Raw genomic sequence first — 27,231 nt, forward strand, 5'->3', positions numbered from 1 at the left:
TTGGGCCAAATTATATTTGTAATTCTGGACTGAACTTGGACTTTGTTTTTTTTTTTATTATATTTTTGTTTTTGGACTTATTTCTGGGCCCAGGCAAATTTGAGTGTTTACAACTGCCCCTCTTTGTTCATTGTTGTGTAACAGGAATAGAGTAAAGACTATAAAAGGACCAACTTCGCCCGGGCTCGCTGAGTCTTGAGTTCTTGATCTTTGATCTTCTTTAAATGGCCTTTTGACGGCTTCAACCTACTTCACTGCAACTCAGGAAGGCGATATCTGCTATCTTTGATCTGCTCCCCGTCTAATACAGAGACGCCAAATCTGTTATCTTCGATATGCTCCTCGTCTAATATAGAGACGCCAAATCTGCTTCTTCAATCTGCTCCCCGTCTAATACAGAGATGCCAAATCTGTTATCTCTGATTTGCTCTCGGTCTAATATAGAGATGCCAAATCTGTCATCTTGGATCTGCTTCGATGTAAACACATGAAGGTTAGATCTGCTATGTCTTCGATCTGCTCCCCGTCTAATACAGAGATGCCAAATCATCTTAGATTTGCTTCAACGTAAACACGTGAAAGCCAAATCAGCTATGTCTTCGATCTGCTCCCTACCAATACAGAGACGCCAAATCATCTTAGATTTGCTTCAATGTAAACACGTGAAAACCAAATCAGCTATGTCCTCGATCTGCTCTCTGCCAATACAGAGACGCTAAATCATCTTAGATTTGCTTCAACGTAAACAAGTGAAAGCCAAATCAGCTATGTCTTCGATCTGCTCCCTGCCAATACAGAGACGCCAAATCATCTTAATTTGCTTCAACGTAAACACGTGAAAGCCAAATCAGCTATGTCCTCGATCTACTCCTTGCCAATACAGAGACGCCAAATCTGCTATCTTCGATCTGCTCTCTGCCAATACAGAGATGCCAAATCTGTTATCTTCGATCTGCTCTTTGCTAATACAGAGATGCCAAATCTGCTATCTTCGACCTACTCTCTAACAATACAGAGACGCCAAATCATCTTGGATTTGCTTCAATGTAAACACGTGAAAGCCAAATCAGTTATGTCTTCGATCTGCTCCCTGCCAATACAGAGATGTCAAATCTGTTATCTTCGATCTGCTCTCTGCCAATACAGAGATGCCAAATCTGTCATCTTCGATCTGCTCCCTGACAATACAGAGACGCCAAATCATCTTGGATCTGCTTCAGTGTAAATACTTAAAGGTCAGATCTGCTATGCTTTAACTAATTACCCTACTGCTTAGGGGGTTAAGGCGCACCAATCTTCATTTTCCCTTGAAGGACACAACCTGTATAATATGTATGAATTCATACCTATTGATTAGGATGCTTATGATTAAAATGGGTCAAATACTCCTAATTAAACCTGTTATAATGCAAAATGTTTATGAATATGACCCCTATTCAGACGTCACTACTCATTCTTTCATCTAAGCTCATCCTTATTTCTCTCGAAATATCATTCTTTACTCAGCCTATGGGTTTGTACCATTCTTCAAATGCTATGACCCATCAAAGATATTTGTAAGATGATCCTCTCTTAGGATCGAATCGTTTGATTTGTCCAATCATCATTTTGGACTAAAGAAAGAATTTCCTCGAGTTCTTTCAAACCTCACTTACGTGAATTCTTCGAACAATTGTTCTGTTTTAGTTTATTGTATTATCTAGAAATTTCCAGAGTAATGAGCAAAACTTCATTTGTGAAAACTATTTAGTTCATCTATCATTATTTTAATGCAACATAATTTAAGAATATTGGAAGATGAATTTAATCTTGAGAATAATTAGATTTGAATAAATTTGTCAAAAATACAAAGGAAATTAATCTGAAAGCCTATCTTTGAGAAGAAAAAGAATCTAAAGATAGCAAACAGGACAAAAGTTAGATGCCTTAGATATCGCCACTTGAGCGTTTATATGCCAGCTCCATGAAGACTTTCTTGAATTCAACATGTGTTTAAAAGATCCAAATTACTTTGTTGATGCCTCGATATGCAATGCGCTTCACTCTTTGTTGAATTAGATATAGCAAGATTACCGTGTGCTCTTCAAAATTTGAGCTGCCCTTTCGGGTTTTCAACTCAAAACCCCTTTGGTCACAAGGCGCCCTTTGCGGGTTTTCACCTTGGCCTCTCTATTTTTTCTTTTTTTCTTTTTCTTTTTTTTTCCCTTTTTTTTGAAATAGAAGTCCCAAAGTGCCTTTTGCGGGTTTTCACCTTGGCTTCCCTTCTCCTTTAGACAAAGTACTCATTGACCGAGTCCGAATTCACTGGATCAGATAAATTCTTCCTATCCATTTCTTGTCAAAATCAGTGCACCTCTAGAGAAAGCCCTCTTCGCAACATATGACTCTTCCTAATTCGGCATCCTTTTGCATGGGAAGGATCTCTTTCAGCACAAGGTTTCCTTTATGAAATTCCTTTGGACGAACCTTCTTTGTCATAAGTCTGTGTCATCCATTCTTGGTACATTTGCTTAGGATGAATACTTTCAAGTTAAGTTTACTAGAGGTATTCAATTCTTGACTCCATCAAATCTTGGAGGAAAAATCTTGATTCATAAACCCATGAGAAAAGGATTGCCCTAGTAGCGATCCTAGTTGTTGTGTGTCAAACCCTACAAAAAGATGGTTCAATGATTCTCATCAGACAAGAATGAAGTTGCTGACTTTATCCTTCAACTTGGAAAGCTGAGGTACAGAGATTACTCCCGGAGCATACATCCCACCATGACTCGATGATGTTTCTGAAGTATCCCTAATCTTCATAAATTGCTCCCAACTGTGAAGCTGCCAAATGAGTGTAGCAAATAGGAGCCACAACAAATATGGTTGTGGTGCTCCTTTGATACATATAGGATAGAGAATGAACAAACTCTTGTAGATCATCAGCCAAAAACCCAGCCTGGTCTAAGAGAACATGATAGTGGGTCTGCCTCATGATTCCAATCATTCCAGCATGGGTACCAAGGTAAAAATCATTGTTCTTTGGATGACATACTTTGTTGTCAATGAGAGTACCATGTAGCACATTCTCAGGAGATCCCTGCTGAAAAGAAACTTGGTATGATGGTTTTTCGTACAACAATAACCACAATCTTTAGGGTTCCACTTCTTGTCAAGGAACTTGCAAGGCTCAACAACTTAATCAAAACTTGATTAAATTAAGACTCGCTAACCCCATCCCTGAAAATAATGATTTGATCAGGTTTCCTCTTCCCTGAACTTGTATAGAAGTCTAAGAGAGCTTCCTTCATGATACCGTCATCCACTTTGTTTGAAACTGGTTTTGAAGAAAGAATCTATCATTTTAAGCTTCAGAGACTGCGTACGGCCTGATGCCCCATAGCTGGAAATCAATGGCCACCGCCTGGAGCTAACCATCGCAGCTATTGACGGTACATCAGACTACTCAGAAAAGCCAAACAATGCACCCATTCCAAGGATGATGGTTGGAACCTTTGAAACAACTGGAATTGAAGTTGATTGCCCCAGCGTAAGCATAGAGAGTAGGCGGTAGTTTCTTATGCCAATTTTTATCAGTCTCAGTCATCTTCTGTAATTTGTTTTTTCTTCTTTTTCTTTTCTTTTGGCAACCTTTGTTGTTCTGTGGTATGGTGCATTATCTTTGAAAAGACTGCAAACTTTTGGCATTGTGCAGTTATATATAATCTTTTTTCTTTTCTTTTTTTTTTTTGAAATGGATGACTTTTGACTTTGTAATATTGGCATATGAAGCTATCTCCCCTCTTAATAGAGTAGTTGACGTCCACAAAGATGAGTCATTGTCGACTTGAAACTTTTGACGAGCTCGGCCCATAACATACATGCCCCATAAGTCTTGACTCCCTTAAATTTGGCATTCATTGTACAACTGATGCGATCCCTTTTCATGGTGGACCAACAGTGCCCCAAAACCTCATGTTTATTCTTGCAATTGCAAATCCTCCTGCATGCGTTTTTGGACCACATTTTTGAATTCCCATAATAGTCTCAACAAGGTCTTGTCTTGTCTCTTCAGCTTATTCCAATTTCGCAATCTTTCCTTCCTCTAAGGCTATATTTCCTACCAACACTTCATGGGGTATAAACCAAATTCAACAAATTCAGAAACAAGTCACAATTTCTGTCACCTTCAAAGTATTGAGATTCCTCTAAACACATATCGCATTCAAAAGGAACTCTGAATCTGTAGTATCGTTGCCCGTGTCATTGATATCTATGGATCTATGATAGGCACATAAAAGAATATACAAGGAATAAATGAATTCAAGAATGACTATTTACATGAAATGAAAATTTATAAAGAATGCCAAAGGTCAAAAGAATCAGAATGAAAGAGTATTTACTCGGATAAATAATAAAAGTATGTTTTATTGAAAATAAAAATGTCTAAGCATGAGCCCACTTCTCAAAAGAAATCTCATTACTCCTAGGCTTTAGAGCAATAAGAGTGTTCTGAATATTACTCCGTAAAATTCCTAAAGATTACAGGAAGTTCTTTTGCAGTCCAATTGTTTAAAGAACTTCCCGGTTCGTAAGGGCGAATGCCCTCAAGGTTTCTTTGTTCAGTCCCTTCCTTATTGATGATTTTCATTTCCAAACACCCCATTTTCCAGGTAAGCTATCCCTCTTGACACAAAAGCCGGGGATATGTAAGGGAACGTCGTTAATTCCTATTCAACTTCTTTTTCATTCAGCCGTGACCGTCTTCTCTCTCTCTCTTTTTCTTTCTCTTTTTGATAACTTTAACTAATTAGAGTCTTTTTATAATTTTGAATGCAAATGATGCGATGAGATGCTATTCGATGCAAATGCATGAATGCAAAAGGATATCGATTCTGATTCAGTTTCATTTTAGAAAACGTTATTTAAGGAACAAAAATCTTTTCATAAAACGTATTACAAATATGCTTTCGCCCGTAGGCCTAGAGTCTTAACCCTATCTAATAACAAAGCTAACTTTCGACCACGATCTGACTGTAGCTCATATTGCTGCTCAACGTGCTTGCCCATTCTACCAGTATCTATAAATGATTAGCTATCTCTTGAATTTGAATTACGGCTTCACCTATGAAGTAAGCTTTACAGCCAAAGACACCTTCTCCAATGTCTGTGAAGTTGCTCTGATTACCTTGAAAGAAAGATTGGCGAACAAGTAGGCATTCTAGCTTCGTAGCATACTGCCTTAAAATGATATCAAACATCCTCAGTGCTTCTTGAGAGTCTTTAAATTTCTGCCTCCACAGAACATTTCGAATTGCTTGCATGGGTATCTTTGCAGCATAGCTAATCTCCACTTTAAAGGTCTTTAAACGATACGATCTTCTTTAATCTCTTTCTTTCATGCTCATTTGGGTTGTCCCGGCCATTAGGGCTTACATTTCCATTATTTTTGATAAGTACAACATCCTAAAGTACCACAGTAAATTCCAGCTTGTTGTTTGGTAGCGGTCCTATAGAAAGTGAGCCTTTCTACCATCATAAGCAAAATTCTTTCCATCCAATTCAATTTTGTAGGTCTTGAACCCTTACCATCCACGAGGTGACTATCTTCATCTGTAATGGTAGAAGTGTCCATCAGTACTCCCCAAGCTCACCTTGAATTGTTCATCTATCTTCATGTCAAGCAAATACTGCAATTCCCCATAACTGTTGTAGAACAAGTGCTTGGCTTCGTTACTCCATTAATCCCATATTTCCTTTAACTCTTGGAGGTTATTTTGCATCACACTAATGAGTGTGTAGTCCTATAATTCTAATGTGTATCCTTCGATGACACTATTTCCTTTTTCTATCTGGGTTTTCTCTGACCAAGCATAAACGAAAGAGTTGTCCTCCACTTCATTAAGATATTCGTTCCCCATTACAAAACTTTCTAACTCAGAAATCAAACCTTGAATCGACACCTTTTAATGATAAATGACATGCAATGATAGCAAAATAAGAAAAACAAGTTAGTGTCACATATATAAAAATAATATATAATAAATAAGAACTTATAAAGGTAGGCACTAAAGGTCATCATCATACTACCTGGGGCAAGCACTTAAAGTTCACTATATGTAGTTCGGTTCTAAAGTAAGGGTACCTGAACTAGCAGATTCCTCGATCCTCACCAATTATAGGCTCATATGAACCAAGTTTGGTTCAGGGGGACACATTTCCCTATGGCCATGCGGAGATGAAAATCTCACGAAGACATAGGTACGGATGTATCCTGGAAGTAATCCACTAGCCCATGCGGAGGTGAAAACCTCACGAAAGCATAGCTTCTCACTCCCATTTAAAGGTGTGACCACAACGGTCATGCAAATGTAATGTTTGCATAAACAATAACAAACATATGCAACTAACACATGTAAAAATGACATATTTTAAAAATTTTCCAAATTTCTAACATTAAGACAGAAAATAATCAATTTTTGGGTTGACTCTCTTATAGGTCCCCAGTGGAGTCGCCAAGCTGTCGAAACCTTTTTTTTTAAAGGGGTTTGAAAAACGGGGTTTGACTTTTTGAAAAATGAAAATGGGAGTCACCACCGACCTTTTTAGGTGTGATTGGATCACCTTTATAAAACATTTTGGTCTACGAAATTCAAGAAAATAGGTTCGAGAGTCAGTTAAGCACAAGGAAGGATTAGCACCCTCGTAACGCCCAAAATTGGTACCGAATTGATTATTTATTGTCCTAATGTCGAAAATTTGAAAAGATTTTAAAACTTGAACAATTTAAAGTTGAAACTTGAGATTCCTTTGTTTCGAAAGTATACAAACATTACATCCAGCATGTTAGGACACGATGTTTTAAATCCTCATAACTAAAATTATCTCATGATTTTGAAAATTTATTAAAAGGATATTTGGTTATTTAGTCAAACGGAAAATCGCAACCCAAACATGTTAGGGCACTATTTCCTAATTTCTAAACACCAAACATTGCCTTATTTAAGAAAAACTTTTCAATTAAATGAAATATATTTTTTAAAACAATGAATAATATAGAATTTAATAAAAAAAGTTTGATATAATACTAAAATTATTAAATAAAATATAAAAGAGAATTAAAAATCAAGGAAATAGGGATTAAATCAAAATAAAAAAAGGTTGAAAACGAAGATGAACAAAGAATAAATAAGAACAAACCGTAGAAAATAAGAACGCAAGAGGGAGAGAAATTTGAGTGAATGCTCTTAAGAATTCTTATTGCTCCCCAAATCCAATGGTACAGATCAATTACATCAACGGTTAAGATTAAAAGGTATCTACAAATTAAATCTCTAAGATTACAAAATCATATCTTCTAAGATTGTATATCATATCTAAGATTGCATATCATATCTAAGATTGCAATCATATCTAAGATTGTATCATATCTAAGATTGCATATCTTATCTAAGATTGTATATCATTGAAGATTATATTTCTATATGAGTCAAACTTGTAGATGGACCTTAAATCTTTTCAAGTAATGGGCCATTCCGGTCGGGCCAAATTATATTTGTAATTCTGGATTGAACTTGGACTTTGTTTTTTTTTTTTGGGTTTATTATATTTTTGTTTTTGGACTTATTTCTGGGCCCGGGCAAATTTGAGTGTCTACAATGTCCATTAACCTTAGTTATGGTCTAATAACATCATAAGGACCTCTCCTTTAATAAGATATAGCACTTAAGTACTTTTAAAAAATAGCTAGCCACTTTTACATTTTACGCGATTAGGTCCTTTTTCTAAATTACGCACACAAACGATCAAATTTTCACACGAAACTTTCACAGATATCAATTCACATATTATAAGCATAGAAAATAATATTAAAAATATTTTTCAAACTCAGATTTGTCATCCCAAAACCACTGTTTCGATTAGGGTCTAAACCGGGATGTTACAACACAGGCATGAACACGGGCTGGGACACGGTCGTGTGTCCTTATTTCGAATATCCAAACGGCCTGAGACACGGACGTGGGTCTCAGCTATGTGAGTTGCAGAGCCGTGTGACCCTTGCAGTCTAAGATTTTTAACTTTTTCCTAAAATTTCCAAATGTTTCCGATTTAGTCTCGGATTGTCTCTATAGTATTTTTAGGGCCTTATGGGCACGATTAAGGGACATTATGAATGTATTTGAATGAAATTTGATTCTATTTATATTAATGTATTATTTGAATGGTTTACTATTCTATTTGTCCTATAATGCTCCGTAAAGCTGTTCCTCTGACGGATACAAGTTAAGGGTGTTACAATAAGAGCTGATAAATACAATATTGGACTCATATATAATAAAAATTAAACCCAAACCCAATATGATTTAAACTTGAATTAAAAGTCTGAAACTCGTAATTTTCATCATAATCCCATCTAAAAATTTTGCTTGCGTAGTCTTCAAAACGGTCATAAATTGAGCTCTCGAACTTGGAATTGAGTGATTCAAAGTGTGTTTCAAAGCTAAGAGATAGATCTTCAAACGACATGTAGACATATCAACTTAGAAATTCCTAGATCCCATCCAAAAACACGTCGCAAGTCTATTGATTTCCTAAACTTGAAAATTGGCAACTTCGATGAATGGGATTTAATAAATTTCCCCCTATCTGTGCATGTATCATTAATTTAAGTATAACACTCGCTCATTGAGTCTTAAGTATAACACTCACTTATTGAGTCTTGACTCGATTAGCATCGACATTATTACCGGTGCAAAAGGATATGGATTCAAATACACTGAAGCACATTATCCTCTTATTTAAAGGTTGGGGAAGGACTATGCAAATATGATAAAAACTTATAATGAGATTAATATTGGAAAAAAAGTATAACACTCTTACGCTTCGTTTGGTTCAATGTAATGGCAAAGCCATTAGGGACGGTTCCAGATTCTAAAATAAAGTAGAGGTTTGGTTCATTCGAAAGCTTAAAATGTCGAATGGCCATTATAGCTTCATTTCATAAATCGTTGGATAGCCATTCAGAAGAGAAGGTGCCGAATTGGCTATTCCAACCTCTCCATCGAATGACACTTCTTTTCCCCTCCAAAAACACCATTAGATTGAAATTTCTTAACAATTTCACTTTTTTTTCTTTGGCCATTAACAATATCACGCTCAATCTAAAAGGAAGCAAATCAAATTGAAGGCCAAAGACTTACACTTTGTTTACCACTCCTAAGCGATTCCAACCCATCATTGGAATCACTGGTGCTCACCAAGGCCCTTCTTGTTTTGATGGTAAGTTTTTTTTTTATTTCTCTTGAACAAAAAAGTAAATCAATGGCTTATATTGTATTCATTCAATGAGTTATCTGTAACACCCCTATCTCATAACCGTCGCCGAAATAGGTAAGGGGCATTACCAGATAGACAGAACATTACAGATCAATACAAAATCACAGATATCACATAATATTAATGCTTAATCAAATCAACAATTTATCCCTGATGGAGGTCTCCAAGACCTAAGACATACTTTTAGAAAAGGTTGGGATTAAACCGAACACATTCAGAATTTTCAGAATTTATAAAAATTTTTCAATTCAGTTGAGGTCACACGCCCGTGTGACCAGGCCGTGTGCCTTACACGGGCACCAGACATGCCCATATGATCTAGTCGTGCCAAAATAGAGTATATATACTGAATTTTACACATGACCAATAGACACGGACATGTGCCATGGCCGTGTGATACTTAGCTAGCTACTGACTTAAGCCCACAGCCATAAGGCACGCCTGTGCTCCCTGATCGTGTGGCACAATGCAGGCTTAGTTTAAGCCAACTTGCCACCCCTTTTTGGTTCAATCCTATAAGCAATATTAAACAACATTTATACCAAAATATTCAGCCAAAACCATGCTCAAAACATGCTTCATTATAACTAAGTCATCATCATTCAATAACCTATTCAAATTCATACCAAAACCCATTAAAAATCTTATTACAACAACATGCCAAAATGTTTATTTCATTGCTCACTTATGGCACCTTCTAACTCATGCTTAAACTTTCCATTTCCTCAACTTGCCATATTTCAAAATGATCACCATATATAAGGCCATATAACCATTTACCAAAACTAAGCACAAACATACCATTTGCTAGCCAACTCTCATGGCATAACATATATACATATAAAAGCTTAAATACATAGACGTTCTAGCCTATACATGCCATACTTAAAAATATTTAAACTTTCAAAAGTACCAAAATGAGTTCGATAGTGTGGTGACAATCCTCGACTATTCCCGAGCCTTCAGTAGCTACGATAACTGTAAAACAGACAGAAATCACACAGAGTAAGCTACAAAGAGCTTAGTAAGCCAAATACAATTGGTTTAACTATTAAAGCATATAAAGTACAAATCAACAGCAAGAATTCATAGCCATTTCACAGAATAGTTTATGAGCCTAACTATGCTCATTTGCTTGTATACATGTCATGTCTCATTTCCATGATTTCATACATACTAAAATTCATTATTTCATAGAAACAGAGTTTTTCATATTCAGAAATTTAGTACGATACAACCATACCTGTATAGATTATACATTTCATATATTCATTCCCATATGTTATACGCTATCATCAGACGGTTCAGAAACGATACAGATACTCATAAACAGGCACAATGCCGACGTCCTAGACGTGGTCTTACATGTAATTCAATATCGATGCCTCTGCCCCAGACAGGGTCTTACATGAAATCAGATATGATGCCAATGTCCCAGAAATGGTCTTACACGTAAATCTCAAATCGAGGCCTGTGTCCCAGACACGGTCTTACACGATATCTCATATCGATGTCAACATTCCTTTTGAAACGTACAGAGCTTTTCAGATACTAGCTTATTATTGGAGTTTACTTGAAATTTATTCATCAGGCTCTCAAGGCCGTCCAATACAAATTACATTTTGTATGCGCAGAATTTAGTCAATTTAACATGTAATTGTAATTTGACTTACCTCGTACGAATTTTAGATGGAAACGAGTCGACTATTCAACTATTTTGGACTTCCCTCGATTTAAGCCCAATTTTCTTTGTTCTTGATCTAATACAATTAAAATTCAACCATTCAATCATTCATTTCATGCAAAATAATCCATGAACACATATGTAGGGCACTTTGCATTTTAGCCCTTACATTTTCACCCTTGACAATTTAGTCTATTTTTCACAAAATCACAAATATGCAAAATTCACCAAGACTATAGCTTGGCCGAATATACATAGCTTCCATACAAGCCCAAATAACATATTTAATTCACAACTTAGTCCTTCAAAACTTTATTTTCATAAATTAGCCCAAATAGCTCTATTCCATCAAAAATTCAAGAACAAAGCATGATAATCTCACCTATATCTTTCATAATCCATATAAAAACATTACAAAGCTCATATAATCATCAATGGCACATTTCATAATCTTCAACAGAAACAGAAATTCAGACATGGGTTTTGAATAACACGAAGCAACGATCACAGAAATGTAGAAATTATCAAAAACGGACCAAAGTACATATCTTAATCAAGGATTACAAATTCTGAATATTAAAACCCCATTTTAGCTCTTTTCCTTGTTTCATTCGGCCATGAGAATGATAAAATGGCCATTATTTTATGTTATATTTTATTTAACATATGTTTAATATGCTAATGACCATAATATCCTTTAGTTATAAATCATTAAAATTTACCTAACATGTCCATAATTGTCCACCATTAACATAAATGGTAAATTTGACATGCAATGACCCTCATTTAAATAAGCCAAATCAAATTAGTACTTTTAACATTTAGCACACAGCTTTTAAACTTTATGCTATTAGGTCCTTTTTTGCAAATTAATCACAGAAACAGACAAATTAAATCATAGAAACTTCGTAGATATAAATTCACATATCACAGACAGAAAATAATATTAAAATATATTTCAGAATCGGTTACGTGGTCTTGAAACCACTATTCTGACTAGGGTCTAAATCAGACTGTTACATTATCCATTATCTACATGGTCCAAAAATAAGGTTGATAAATTGAAACTTTCAAGTTTCATTTTCCTTTTCCAGGTTTCCATCTTATTTTACTGAATATTTGTAATTGAAAAAGGTTGAATTTTTTTTCTAGGTTCAAAATGAAGAGCTTTTTCATTAGGTCATAGGTTTTCAATTTGGAGAACTCCTATGTTAAATGTCCACAAAAGCTGGATGAATAATCACTGAGCATTTCTAGAGTTGTTGAGAAGTGGGTCTAAGATTGAATTCAATTTATCAAAATATTGAATTAGAAGTCCAAAATTACTAAATTTTTTAGTGTGTAGGAAACTAGTGAAGAAGGCTGGAAAGAACGAGCATTATTTGTGGAAGAAAAGAGATTCAGCTGGTTCTGGACAAAAGGCACTCAATATTGTTAGAATTGTAAGTTTAATTTGCTTATTTGTTCTATATTGGGTATAGTTTTTAGTCATAGTATGGATTTAGTATTTGAAGTTTAATTTTGATTTTTAATGATGTTTGTGTTGCATTTGTTTTATGATTCCACTGTTTCTGTATACCTACTGATTGAAATATGTTTTATACTAATGTTGTTGGAGTTATTCAATTATTCACCGAGAACCCATTTTATTGAAATTTTAGGAGCCATTTTATTTTTTTCAATATAAATTAGGGCTATTGTTTCTTCTGCAACCACGGAAGACTTTTGCTACTCATTAATAACACCATTTGCAGCTTAAACCAAACTTGCTTTATTCTGCAAGTGTGACAGCCCAAAATTGACCCTAGTCGGAAGGTGGTCTCGGGACCACAAAACCGAGGCATAAAAATAATTAAAAATTTATTTTGATGCCTATAATATGTGTGTGCTCATGTATGACATTTTATGATGATTGATTTAGTGTTATAAGGGTGAATTCCACAAGAAAGGACTTAGTAATGAACTTTGAAAGTATGATAGGAAATGTGTGATGACTAATTAAAGCATGCATGCAAAATAATGGACTTGCATGTCAAATTCCCCTTTTATAGGTGGTGGCCGGCCATGACAAGGAGGATGGGCTAAACATGTCATGAAACATGTTTTGTTGGTGCATTAGGGTGAAATAATAAACAAAGGTGTATGGGTGATAAAAAATGAAAAAAAAATGTGTGTGAGTGTGGTAATCCCCCATTGCCGTGAGTTGTAGAGAAGGAAAGAAAAAATTTTGTTCATCCTTTCTTTGAGCCAAAACTAAGGAAGAAGGAGGATTTTTGCTTCATGCTTGGTTTGGAAGAGATCTAGAAGGAGATTTGGCTAAGTTTGCATCAAGATTAAGGTATGTATGAGGTTGTGTTAGGAGTTTCATGCATGTTTTGGTTGCTAACTTGATGTGCATGTTAGCCATGGCTCAAATCTTTGTTAATCCATGGAAATGGTATTTGGCCAAAGTTGTTATGGTGATAAAGCCATTGCATGCTAAGTGTGAAGCTTGATGATGATGCATGCAATGATGGATTGTCTACTCTTGAGTAAGTTTTGAGCTTTCTTTTGTTTTATCATGATTGAAGTTGAAAAGGAGCATGATTGTCATATTCGCCATGATGCATTCATGAGCATGGTTCATGCTTCTTGCATGTTAGTTAAAATTTGTGTTTTGGATGGCTATGGACACCTTGAAATTCGGCCATGCTCATATATGTATATATATGTTTGCACATGATGTTTTGGTTATGAAGGAAGTGATGAATAAGTTTGTTTAAAGAAGAAGATGTTGAAGAATAATTGTGAAATTGTAAGCACATTCTACCTAGCACACATATGAGTGCTTGATGCTATATTGTAAGTTTTGAGCTACAATATGCAAAGCATTAACTAGTAAAATGCATGCTGTTTTTGTGTGGTATTAAGTGCATAATTGGCCTCAACATGGACAAGTATATTCGGCCTTGGGTAGCCTATTGAAGGCCTTAGCTTTTCCTTGATGCTCGAATAAATTGTATTGAATTGCTTGATGTAGTATAAAATGTGCATGACCATTGTGTATTCAGGCTAAAGGGTGGCCATATGACCATTTAAATTCCTTGTCATATTCGCCATAAGCTAGCACAATGAGGTTTTGATAAATTGAATTTGTTTGAATTAGCTCAAGAGCTAAGAGGGCCACAATTGGACAAGGGGAAGGAAAAAGTAATCGAATAGCCGTAAAAGCCGTTCGACAACATCCGAGGTAAGTCCTCAAGAAGTGACCTTACTTGAATTATGTGGAATGAAATATGGATGTATTGATTATTGATTTATGTGTGTATGAGTATTCGAATGATACCCGGCTAAGTCCCGAAGGTGATTATGTTAGTGATTATAATTGTGTTTGAGCCTTAGTAACGAAAATAAATATGTATGTCCAATGATTATTGATGTATGTGTGCATGAGAAATTGATTGATATCCGGGCTAAGCCCCGAAGACAATTATGCTGGAAATTATAACCGGGTTAAGACCAAGGCAATTGTGCTAGTGGCTACATCCGGCTAAGACCAAGGCATTCGTATGAAGTCATTCTATCCGGGCTAAGACCAAGGCATTTGTGCAAATCGTGATATCCGGGTTAAGTCCCGTGAGGCCTTTGTGCGGGTTACCATAACCGGCTATGTCCCAAGGCGATTGATCGAGTAGCGACATCCGGTTAAACTCGAAGGTATGTGATTTGAAAATTATAAGCTTGCTGGAAAATTTCAGCTAATGCACTTGTGAAATTTCCCAATGACAAGGTAAGTGCGGTGTGTGCTTTGCTGCGCTAGGAGTAAGAGCGTGTGAATATCCGCTCCTATGATGGAACGAGTTATCGGCCTTAATGAAGCCGTTATTTGTGTATGAACATAAGAGTTGGGATGGTGAAGTAAGTATGATTATGTGAATGTGCATTAATGAAATGATGCATTTAACTATGTGAATGTATTGCTGTAATTAGAGTTGATTATATTCCTTGAGACTTACTAAGCATAAAATGCTTACTCATTGCTTTGGCTCTCGCTTTTCTAGATTTCGCCGATAGCAATCGGATTCGGGATCGTTGAAGTCGAAGTCATCCACACTATCAAGCCCCCATTTTGGTATAAATTCTTGGTTGAACTTGAAATGGCATGTATAGGACTACCCTTGTTGGTTTAAATATGTTATGATGTATATGTGTACGGCCATGCGAAAATGGCTCGTAATAGTGAAGTATCAACTTAAACTATTTGCGGTTTGTATATATATATATGGTGTCATGATGTGACTATGAACTGGAAATGGGAATGTTGGTCACATGATCAGCCATTGGCATGGTTAAAATGATCATATGTGGACCTATGTAAGGCAAGACTAGTTGGTTCATGGAGACTACAAAATAGGTAAGACCTACCTTAAAACAGATGCTGCCAGCTGCAGTAACGTGAATGTGAAAAATCACCAAAATTTGTAGGAATGGTATTAAATAGTGAATCAGCTATGTAAATGAACATTGATGAGTCTATTTTCATATGGAAGAAACGAAATGGTCATAGGAGTTACATGTTAAGAGATATTAAAGCTATTGTGAGACAGGGCCAGAACGGTTTCTGGGTTCCCTGTCGCAACTTTAAAAATTTACTATAAATTATCCAGAAATAATTAGGAGACATACCTTATATGTACAGATTCCATTTTGAGTCTAGTTTCATTAGAAACAAACGGCACCAGCATTAAATCCCTGTACAGAGAGATATTCAAGTTATACCGCGCGAAGGTCAGAGCAGTCGATCCCTGTAACATGGGTGACTTTAACTAATAAAATGTACCAATTGGCCCGACCAAAAATTCTAGAAATAAATCCATGGATGGATATATGAGTCTAAATTCAGGTAAAATTTACGAAACCAGTTTCTGAGTTTTGAAACTCGAGATATGATTTTAAGACGACAGTGACGCAGTTTTTCCAGCCTGACCGAAATGTCCAATGGATGGGCAAAACAAGTGAACTTGGCTTGCTAACCCTCGTGTCCGACACGGCGATGGTCTCGGGTTCGGGTGTTACAATTTTATTGGTATCGAGCCACGGTTTAGTCGATTCTAGGACTACCGTGAGGTGTTTGGGGTCTAGCTATACATGCCATTAAATGATGAATCGATAGTGTGGTAATTTCGACAATTTGACTTTGAGTTTGTTTATAGCAATGGATCCCGATCCCAACCGAGCAATAGCTGATGATGTGGAGAGTGTGGCGCTGCTCCCGACAAGGGACAGCATGGCGGACTCTCAACCTATGGCCAACAATCCGAATGATGAGGCTAGGCAAGCCTTTTATAGTGTGATGAACGAATGGTTTAATCAATACATTCGAACTAACACGGCTGTCCCACAACCTCCATTCCCGACAAATGCAACCCCAAGACCTACAATACCTCCGAGAATCGACCAAATAAGGTCAAGTAAGCCCCAATCGATAGGATTCAAAACATGGGGCCACTGAATTTAAAGCTACGGATGATGATGATGCCAAACGAGCTGAATTTTGGTTGGACAACACTATCCGGTGCTCGATGAGCTATCTTGTACACCGATGAGTGCTTAAAGTGTACCATCTCCTTGCTACGTGATTCCACCTACTATTGGTGGAGTACTCGACTTCGTGGTACCTAGAGAGCAAGTGACTTGGGAATTCTTTCAAACCAAGTTCAAAAAAAAAAGTATATCGATCGAGATTCATCGACCAAAAGCGAAGGGAATTTCTTGATCTTAAGCAAGGTTCTATGTCGGTTACCGACTATGAACGAAAATTTGTGAGGCTTAGCCGACACGCGAGAATGCATTTCGTCCGGGCTATTATGTGTAAACGCTCGAGGATGGGCTGAATGATGATATAAGGATGTTCGTTGGCATTCTCGAAATACGAGATCGTAGTACTTGTTGAGCGAGCTTGTAAAGTCGAAGAGCTTAGAAAGGAGAAACAAAAAGCTGATGTGGGAACTGGAGAATTCTGAAAGAGGTCCTCGGGAAAGTCTCTTCAACAGGCACCGAAGAGATTTCGAGATGATGTGAACCGGTCTAGAGGCGCTTTGGGCTTTTCTAGACGAGGATGCGATCGACCCCCTGTGACCACATGAGTCACTTCGATCGCCAGTGGTGGAAATGATCGCCGAGAGAGGGCGGAGTGTCAACATTGCGGCAAATGGCATTCGGGGAGCTGTTGGTTTCGTGATCGCTCTGCTATAAGTGTGGATCGGCCGACCACTTTAGGAAGGATTGCCCGAGGATGCTTGAATGAATGTGAGTCGAGTGGAAACTCGGTGCTACCATCGCCGAGGTAGGCCACCTAGAAATATGGGCAATGTCGATTGGCGGTCGAGAGGATCTAGAGATGCTACCATCGATCTCGAGGCTCGTGCTCTGCGAGGACTTATGCCATACGCCGCACGCCGAGGATGCCGCCTCTCGGATGTCATTACGGTGCTTTCACTCTTTTCAATACTAATGTGATTGCTTTGATTGACCCCGGTTCTACTCAATCTTATATATGTGAAACCTTAGCATCCAAAGAAGACTTTGCCTATTAAGTCTCATCGAGTTTGTAATTCGGTGTCAAACCCTTGGGTCATTACGTGCTTGTCAACAAAGTGTGCAAGAAAAGTCCCCTAGTGTTCCGAGGTTCTTGTTTCCGGCGGACTTGATGCTTTTGCCGCTCGATGAATTCGACGTTATTCTTGGTTTGGATGGGTTGACCATGCACGATGCGGTCGTAAATTGCAAAAGCAAGACTATCGATTTGAGGTGCGCGAATAACGAGATAATTCGGGTTAAGTCTACGGACTTAAAGGGTTGCCACCGTAATATCGCAATGTTGGCCCGAAAATATGTAAGAAAAGAGTGCGGCGTACCTTGCGTCGTGCTCGATGACAAGGAATCGAAAAAGAAACCCGAATCTGTGCGTGGTTTGTGAATACCCGGATGTTTTCCTCAAGAATTGCGGGTTTACCACATTCGGAAATAGAATTTGGCATCGAATTGGTACCGGTACCACTCTAATTTCGATAGCTCCGTATCGTATGGCACCAACGAATTAAAGGAGTTGGAAGCTCAGTTGCAAGAATTGGTGGATAGAGGTTTTGCTCGCCCGAGTTTTTCGCCTTGGGGTGCGCTAGTGTTGTTTGTGAAAAAGAAGGATGGAACCATGCGGCTGTGCATCGATTATCGTCAGCTTAATAAAGCGACAATAAAGAACAAATATCCGTTGCCACGTATCGATGACTTGTTCGATCAACTAAAGGGAGCCTCAGTGTTCTCGAAAATAGATTTGAGATCGGGCTATTGTCAATTGCGAATCCGAGATTCGGACGTACCCAAGACTGCCTTCAGAACGAGATATGGTCACTATGAGTTCCTAGTGATGCCGTTTGGGCTCACTAATGCCCTACGGTATTTATGGATTTAATGAATCGGATCTTTAGACCATATTTGGATCGATTCAGTAGTCGTGTTCATTGATGACATCTTGGTCTATTCAAGAAATGAGACCAAACATGCTGAACACCGCGGTTAGTCTTGCAAATTTTACGGGATAAGCAATTATATGCTAAGTTCAACAAGTGTGAGTTCGGTTAAGAGAGGTTAGCTTCTTGGGTCATGTGGTATCTCGACGGGTATTCGAATCGACCGAATAAAATTTCAGCCATACTTAATTGGAAGCCTCAGAAATATTACGAGGTTCGAGCTTTTTGGGGCTTGCTTATTATTACCGACGATTTGTAAAGGCTTCTCAACGATAGCCACGCCGATGACGGTTACTCCAAAAGGATGTTAAGTTCGAATGGACGGAGAAATGCCAAAAAGTTTCGATCAACGAAAACTTATTTGATGAAGCCCCAATTCTAGTGCAACCCGAGTCCGCAAAGAGTTTGTCATCTATAGCGACGCCTCTCTACTTGGGTTAGGTTATGATTAATGCAAGAAGGTCGAGTTGTGGCCTATGCGTCGAGGCAATTAAAGCCACATGAGAAAAATTATCCGACTCATGATCTCGAATTGGCCGCCATCGTATTTGCCTTAAAGATTTGGCGACATTACTTATTTGGTGAAAGGTGCCATGTATACTCGGATCACAAAAGTCTCAAATATTTGATGATCCAAAGAGACTTAAATCTGCGACAAAGACGTTGGCTCGAGCTGTTAAAGGATTACGAGCTGGTCATTGACTATCACCCAGGAAAGGCGAATGTGGTTGCGGATGCCTTGAGTCGTAAATCATTATTCGCTTTACGAGCAATGAACGTGCACTTGTCTGTTTGATCCGATAGTGTGTTAGTAGCTGAATTGAAAGCCAAACCACTATTGATACATCAAATTCGAGAAGCTCGTAAAGTCGACGACGAGTTGGTACGCAAAACGGCCGAGTGTGTTCGAACAAGGATTCGAGTTTCAAATCGATGATGACGATTGTTTGAGGTTCAAAAGTCGTCTGTGTGTTCCAAAGAATTGAACTCATTTCGATAATTCGAATGAAGCCCATTGTAGCCGAATGGCAATCTACCCGGAGTACGAAGATGTACAATGATTTGAAACGTCGGTTTTGGTGGCATGGTATGAAGCGAGACATCTCCGACTTTGTTTCAAGATGTTTAATATGTCAACAAGTGAAAGCGGAACATCAGTGCCTTCAGATTACTTCACCAATCACGATACCCGAGTGGAAATGGGATCGAGTCACAATGGACTTTGTATCCGGACCGCCATTGTCGCAAGTAAGAAGGATGCGGTTTGGGTCGTGGTAGATCGATTGACTAAGTCGGCCCACTTTGTCCCCATACGTCATGATTTTTCAATGGACAAATTAGCTGAATTGTACGTTTCTCGATTGTGAGATTACACGGGTGCCTATTTCCATCGTGTGGGATAGAGATCCAAGATTTACCTTGCGATTTTGGAAAAAGTTGCAAGAAGCTTTGGGTACCAAGTTGCATTTCAAAGACCGCCTTTCACCCCCAAACCGATGGTCAATCCGAGCGATAATTCAGATACTTGAGGATATGTTAAGATGTTGCGTCCTCGAGTTTAGTGGTTCATGGGAACGGTATTTGCCGTTGATTGAATTCGCTTACAACAACAGATTTCAATCAAGTATTAAGATGGCACCCTACGAGGCCTTGTACGGTCGTAAATGCCGTACACCATTGTTTTGGACCGAGCTCGGTGAAAGCAAGATTTTCGGGTGGATTTGATTAGGGATGCTGAATGAAAGTGAAAGTAATCCGTGAAAGTCTCAAGATAGCCTCCGATCGTCGAAGTCGTGCGCGGACTGAAGCGTAAGGATATCGAGTATCGTGGGTGATAAAGTGTTTCTCAAGGTATCGCCTTGGAAAAGATACTCGATTCTACCGTAAGGGCAAGTTGAGCCCGAGGTTCGTTGGGCCATATGAGATATCCGAAGCGAGTCGATCCAAAGGCATATCGTTTGATTTTGCCCCGAACTCGAAAAGGTTCACGATGTCTTTCACGCTTCGATGCTTCGACGCTATAGATCCGATCCATCGCACGTGATTAGTCCATCGAAATTGAAATTCAAGCTAATATGAGTTATGAGGAAGAACCGATTCGTATCCTATCACGAGAAGTGAAAGAGTTGTGAAACAAGCGGGTTCCGCTAGTAAAAGTGTTATGGCTTAAGCACGGGATAGAAGAAGCTACTTGGGAGACCGAGAACTCTATGAAAGAGCGATATCCAAACCTATTTACCGTAAGATTTTCGGGGATGAAAATTTCTTAAGTGGGGAGAGTTGTGACACCCAAAATTGACCCTAGTCGGAAGGTGGTCTCGGGACCACAAAATGAGGCATAAAAATAATTAAAATTTATTTTGATGCCTATAATATGTGTGCTCATGTATGACATTTTATGATGATTGATTTAGTGTTATAAGGGTGAATTCCACAAGAAAGGACTTAGTAATGAACTTTGAAAGTATGATAGGAAATGTGTGATGACTAATTAAAGCATGCATGCAAAATAATGGACTTGCATGTCAAATTCCCCTTTATAGGTGGTGGCGGCCATGACAAGGAGGATGGGCTAAACATGTCATGAAACATGTTTTGTTGGTGCATTAGGGTGAAATAATAAACAAAGGTGTATGGGTGATAAAAAATGAAAAAAAAAATGTGTGTGAGTGTGGTAATCCCCCATTGCCGTGAGTTGTAGAGAAGGAAAGAAAAAATTTTGTTCATCCTTTCTTTGAGCCAAAACTAAGGAAGAAGGAGGATTTTGCTTCATGCTTGGTTTGGAAGAGATCTAGAAGGAGATTTGGCTAAGTTTGCATCAATATTAAGGTATGTATGAGGTTGTGTTAGGAGTTTCATGCATGTTTTGGTTGCTAACTTGATGTGCATGTTAGCCATGGCTCAAATCTTTGTTAATCCATGGAAATGGTATTTGGCCAAAGTTGTTATGGTGATAAAGCCATTGCATGCTAAGTGTGAAGCTTGATGATGATGCATGCAATGATGGATTGTCTACTCTTGAGTAAGTTTTTGAGCTTTCTTTTGTTTTATCATGATTGAAGTTGAAAAGGAGCATGATTGTCATATTCGCCATGATGCATTCATGAGCATGGTTCATGCTTCTTGCATGTTAGTTAAAATTTGTGTTTTGGATGGCTATGGACACCTTGAAATTCGCCATGCTCATATATGTATATATATGTTTGCACATGATGTTTTGGTTATGAAGGAAGTGATGAATAAGTTTGTTTAAAGAAGAAGATGTTGAAGAATAATTGTGAAATTGTAAGCACATTCTTCCTAGCACACATATGAGTGCTTGATGCTATATTGTAAGTTTTGAGCTACAATATGCAAAGCATTAACTAGTAAAATGCATGCTGTTTTGTGTGGTATTAAGTGCATAATTGGCCTCAACATGGACAAGTATATTCGGCCTTGGGTAGCCTATTGAAGGCCTTAGCTTTTCCTTGATGCTCGAATAAATTGTATTGAATTGCTTGATGTAGTATAAAATGTGCATGACCATTGTGTATTCAAGCTAAAGGGTGGCCATATGACCATTTAAATTCCTTGTCATATTCGGCCATAAGCTAGCACAATGAGGTTTTGATAAATTGAATTTGTTTGAATTAGCTCAAGAGCTAAGAGGGCCACAATTGGACAAGGGGAAGGAAAAAGTAATCGAATAGCCGTAAAAGCCGTTCGACAACATCCGAGGTAAGTCCTCAAGAAGTGACCTTACTTGAATTATGTGGAATGAAATATGGATGTATTGATTATTGATTTATGTGTGTATGAGTATTCGAATGATACCCGGCTAAGTCCCGAAGGTGATTATGTTAGTGATTATAATTGTGTTTGAGCCTTAGTAACGAAAATAAATATGTATGTCCAATGATTATTGATGTATGTGTGCATGAGAAATTGATTGATATCCGGCTAAGCCCCAAGACAATTATGCTGGAAATTATAACCGGTTAAGACCAAGGCAATTGTGCTAGTGGCTACATCCGGCTAAGACCAAGGCATTCGTGCGAAGTCATTCTATCCGGCTAAGACCAAGGCATTTGTGCAAATCGTGATATCCGGGTTAAGTCCCGTGAGGCCTTTGTGCGGGTTACCATAACCGGCTATGTCCCAAGGCGATTGATCGAGTAGCGACATCCGGTTAAACTCAAAGGTATGTGATTTGAAAATTATAAGCTTGCTGGAAAATTTCAGCTAATGCACTTGTGAAATTTCCCAATGACAAGGTAAGTGCGGTGTGTGCTTTGCGCGCTAGGAGTAAGAGCGTGTGAATATCCGCTCCAATGATGGAACGAGTTATCGGCCTTAATGAAGCCGTTATTTGTGTATGAACATAAGAGTTGGGATGTGACACCCCGAATGTGACCCTAGTCGGAGAGTGGTTTCGGGACCACGAAACCGAGTCACAAGAATAATTAAGTGTTATATTCCGTACTTATTGTATGTGGAATTGGTATGCGTAAATATTTCGTGTCTCGATTTTTATTAATTAGGTGCTAAATTATAAGAAAGGACTTAGTAGTGAACTTTGAAAGTACGATAGGAAAATAGGTGATGACTAATTAAAGCATGCATGCAAAATAATGGACTTGCATGTCAAATTCCCCTTTCTACAAGTAATGGCCGCCATGACAAAGAATATGGGTCAAACATGTCATGAAACATGTTTTGTTGGGCATTAGGGAGAAATAGTAAACAAATAAGCATGGGTAAGAAAAGAATGAAAAAAAAATGTGTGTGAGAGAGTGGCATACCCCATTGCCGTGAGTTGTAGAGAAGGAAAGAAAAAATTTTGTTCATCCTTTCTTTGAGCCAAAACTAAGGAAGAAGGAGGATTTTGCTTCATGCTTGGTTTGGAAGAGATCTAGAAGGAGATTTGGCTAAGTTTGCATCAAGATTAAGGTATGTATGAGGTTGTGTTGGGAGTTTCATGCATGTTTTGGTTGCTAACTTGATGTGCATGTTAGCCATGGCTCAAATCTTTGGTATGCCATGGAAATGGTATTTGGCCAAAGTTGTTATAGTGATAAAGCCATTGCATGCTAAGTGTGAAGCTTGATGATGATGCATGCAATGATGGATTTTCTACTCATGAGTAAGATTTTGAGTTTTCTCTTTGTTTTATCATGATTAAAGTTGAAAAGGAGCATGATTGTCATACTTGGCCATGATGCATTCTTGAGCATGATTCATGCTTCTTGCATGTTAGTTAAAAGTTTGTGTTTTGGATGGCTATGGACACCTTGAAAATTCGCCATGCTCATATATGCATATATATGATTGCACATTATGTTTGGTTATGAACTAAGTGATGAATATATTGATTTAAAGAAGAAAATGTGGAAGAATGCTTGTGAAATTGCAAGCACAATTGCCTAGCACACATATAAGTGCTTGATGCTATATTATAAGTTTTGGGCCACAATGTGCAAAGCATAAATTAGTAGATTGCATGCTGTTTTGTGAGGTATTAAGTGCAAAATTGACCTCAACATGTACATGAATATTCGCCTTGGGTAGCCTATTGAAGGCCTTAGCATTTCCTTGATGCTCAAATAAATTGTATTGAATTGCTTGATGTAGTATAAAATGTGCATGACCATTGTGTATTCAAGCTAAAGAGTGGCCATATGACCATTTAAAATCCTTGTCATATTCGCCATAAGCAAGCACAATGAGGTTTTAATAAATTGAATTTGTTTGAATTAAGCTCAAGAGCTAAGAGGGCCACAATTGGACAAGGGGAAGGAAAAGGTGATCGAATAGCCGAAAAAGCCGTTCGACAACATCCGAGGTAAGTCCTCAAGAAGTGACCTTACTTGAATTATGTGAGATGAAATATGGATGTGTATGATTATTGATTATGTGTGTATGAGTATTTGAATTCCACCCGGGCTAAGTCCCGGGCGAATATGCTAATGATATTAATTGTGTTTGAGCCTTAGTAACTAAAAATGAAATATGTATGTCCAATGATTATTGATGTATGTGTGCATGAGAAATTGAATGATATCCGGCTAAGCCGAAGACAATTATGCTGAAATTATATCCGGTTAAGACCAAGGCAATTGTGCTAGTGGTTATATCCGGGCTAAGGCCGAAGGCATTCGTATGAGTTATTCTATCCGGCTAAGACCAAGGCATTTGTGCACGTGATTATATCCGGTTATATTCGAAGAATCTTGGGCTGGAGGTGAGTGTTGGTTGCTGAAATGAATTTAATTAGTACACTCGGACAGCCCAAAGGATAAGGTACGTTATATGTGCATTGGAAAGTCGACGTGTTTGAGCAACATTCGCTCAATCGACTAATGAATTTCAGTTATTGAATTGATTGATGCTTTGCGAACTTATACAATGATGAAGTATGAAGTAAGAATGTGTATTAATGAAATGATGCATTTGGCTATGTGAATGTATTGCTGTAAATTATAGTTCATTATATTCCTTGAGACTTACTAAGCATAAAAATGCTTACCCGTTGCTTTGGCTCTTAGTTTTCTAGATTTCGCCGAGGCAATCGGATTTGGGATCGTTGAAGTCAAGTCATCCACACTATCAAGCCTCCATTTTGGTATAAATTTTGGTTGAACTTGAGATGGCATGTATAGGACTACCTCTTGTTTGTTAAATACGTTGTAATGTAAGTTTGTATGGCCATGCTAAAATGGCTCGAAAGGGGAGCATGAACTTAGACTTATTGTGGGTTGTATGTATATATATTTGGGGTCATGATGTGGCTATGGTTTGGAAATGGGAATGTTGGTCATATGATCAGCCATTGGCATGGTTAAAATGATCATATATGAACCTATGTATGGCAAGATTAGTTGAATCATGGAGACTACCAAATAGGTAAGTCCTACCTTAAAACAGATGCTGCCAGCTGCAGTGGCGTGAATGTGAAAAATCACCATAATTCATAGGAATGGAATCAAATAGTGAATAAGCTATGTAAATGAACCTTGATGAGTCTATTTTCATATGGAAGAAACGAAACGGTCATAGGAGTTACAGGTTAAGAGATATTAAAGCTATTGTGAGACAGGGCCAGAATGGTTTCTGGGTTCCCTGTCGCAACTTTAAAATTCACCATAAATTATCCAAAAGAATTAGGAGATATACCTTATATGTACAGATTCCATTTTGAGTCTAGTTTCATTAGAAACAAACGACACCAGCATTAAAGCCCTGTGCAGAGAGATATTCAAGTTATACCGCGCGAAGGTCAGAGCAGTCGATCCCTGTAACTTGGGTAACTTTAACTAATAAACTGTACCAATTGGCCCGACCAAAAATCCTAGAAATAAATCCATGGATGTATATATGAGTCTAAATTCAGGAAAATTTACGAAACCAGTTTCCGAGTTTTGAAACTCGAGATATGATTTTAAGGCGACAGTGACGCAGTTTTCCAGCCTGACTGGAAATGTCAAATTGGTGGGCAAAAACATGTGAACTTGGTTTGTTAACCCTCGGGTCCGACACCGGCGATGGTCTCGGGTTTGGGGTGTTACATGGGATGGTGAAGTAAGTATGATTATGTGAATGTGCATTAATGAAATGATGCATTTAACTATGTGAATGTATTGCTGTAATTAGAGTTGATTATATTCCTTGAGACTTACTAAGCATAAAAATGCTTACTCCATTGCTTTGGCTCTCGCTTTCTAGATTTCGCCGATAGCAATCGGATTCGGGATCGTTGAAGTCGAAGTCATCCACACTATCAAGCCCCCATTTTGGTATAAATTCTTGGTTGAACTTGAAATGGCATGTATAGGACTACCCTTGTTGGTTTAAATATGTTATGATGTATATGTGTACGGCCATGCGAAAATGGCTCGTAATAGTGAAGTATCAACTTAAACTATTTGCGGTTTGTATATATATATATGGTGTCATGATGTGACTATGAATTGGAAATGGGAATGTTGGTCACATGATCAGCCATTGGCATGGTTAAAATGATCATATGTGGACCTATGTAAGGCAAGACTAGTTGGTTCATGGAGACTACAAAATAGGTAAGACCTACCTTAAAAACAGATGCTGCCAGCTGCAGTAACGTGAATGTGAAAAATCACCAAAATTTGTAGGAATGGTATTAAATAGTGAATCAGCTATGTAAATGAACATTGATGAGTCTATTTTCATATGGAAGAAACGAAATGGTCATAGGAGTTACATGTTAAGAGATATTAAAGCTATTGTGAGACAGGGCCAGAACGGTTTCTGGGTTCCCTGTTGCAACTTTAAAAATTTACTATAAATTATCCAGAAATAATTAGGAGACATACCTTATATGTACAGATTCCATTTTGAGTCTAGTTTCATTAGAAACAAACGGCACCAGCATTAAATCCCTGTACAGAGAGATATTCAAGTTATACCGCGCGAAGGTCAGAGCAGTCGATCCCTGTAACATGGGTGACTTTAACTAATAAAATGTACCAATTGGCCCGACCAAAAATTCTAGAAATAAATCCATGGATGGATATATGAGTCTAAATTCAGGGAAAATTTACGAAACCAGTTTCCGAGTTTTGACACTCGAGATATAATTTTTAAGGCGACAGTGACGCAGTTTTTCCAGCCTGACTGGAAATGTCCAATGGATGGGCAAAACAAGTGAACTTGGCTTGCTAACCCCTCGTGTCCGACACCGGCGATGGTCTCGGGTTCGGGGTGTTA

The 27,231-nt window shown here is 37.9% G+C and overlaps 1 pseudogene; it reads left to right on the forward strand.

The window, feature by feature from the left end:
- The window catches only part of LOC108477853 (serine carboxypeptidase 1-like), a 73,756-nt pseudogene that overhangs the window by 26,054 nt on the left and 20,471 nt on the right, over positions 1–27,231 (forward strand).

The sequence above is a fragment of the Gossypium arboreum genome, chromosome 3 (assembly GCF_025698485.1).
Source record: "Gossypium arboreum isolate Shixiya-1 chromosome 3, ASM2569848v2, whole genome shotgun sequence".
Classification (NCBI taxonomy): Eukaryota; Viridiplantae; Streptophyta; class Magnoliopsida; order Malvales; family Malvaceae; genus Gossypium; species Gossypium arboreum.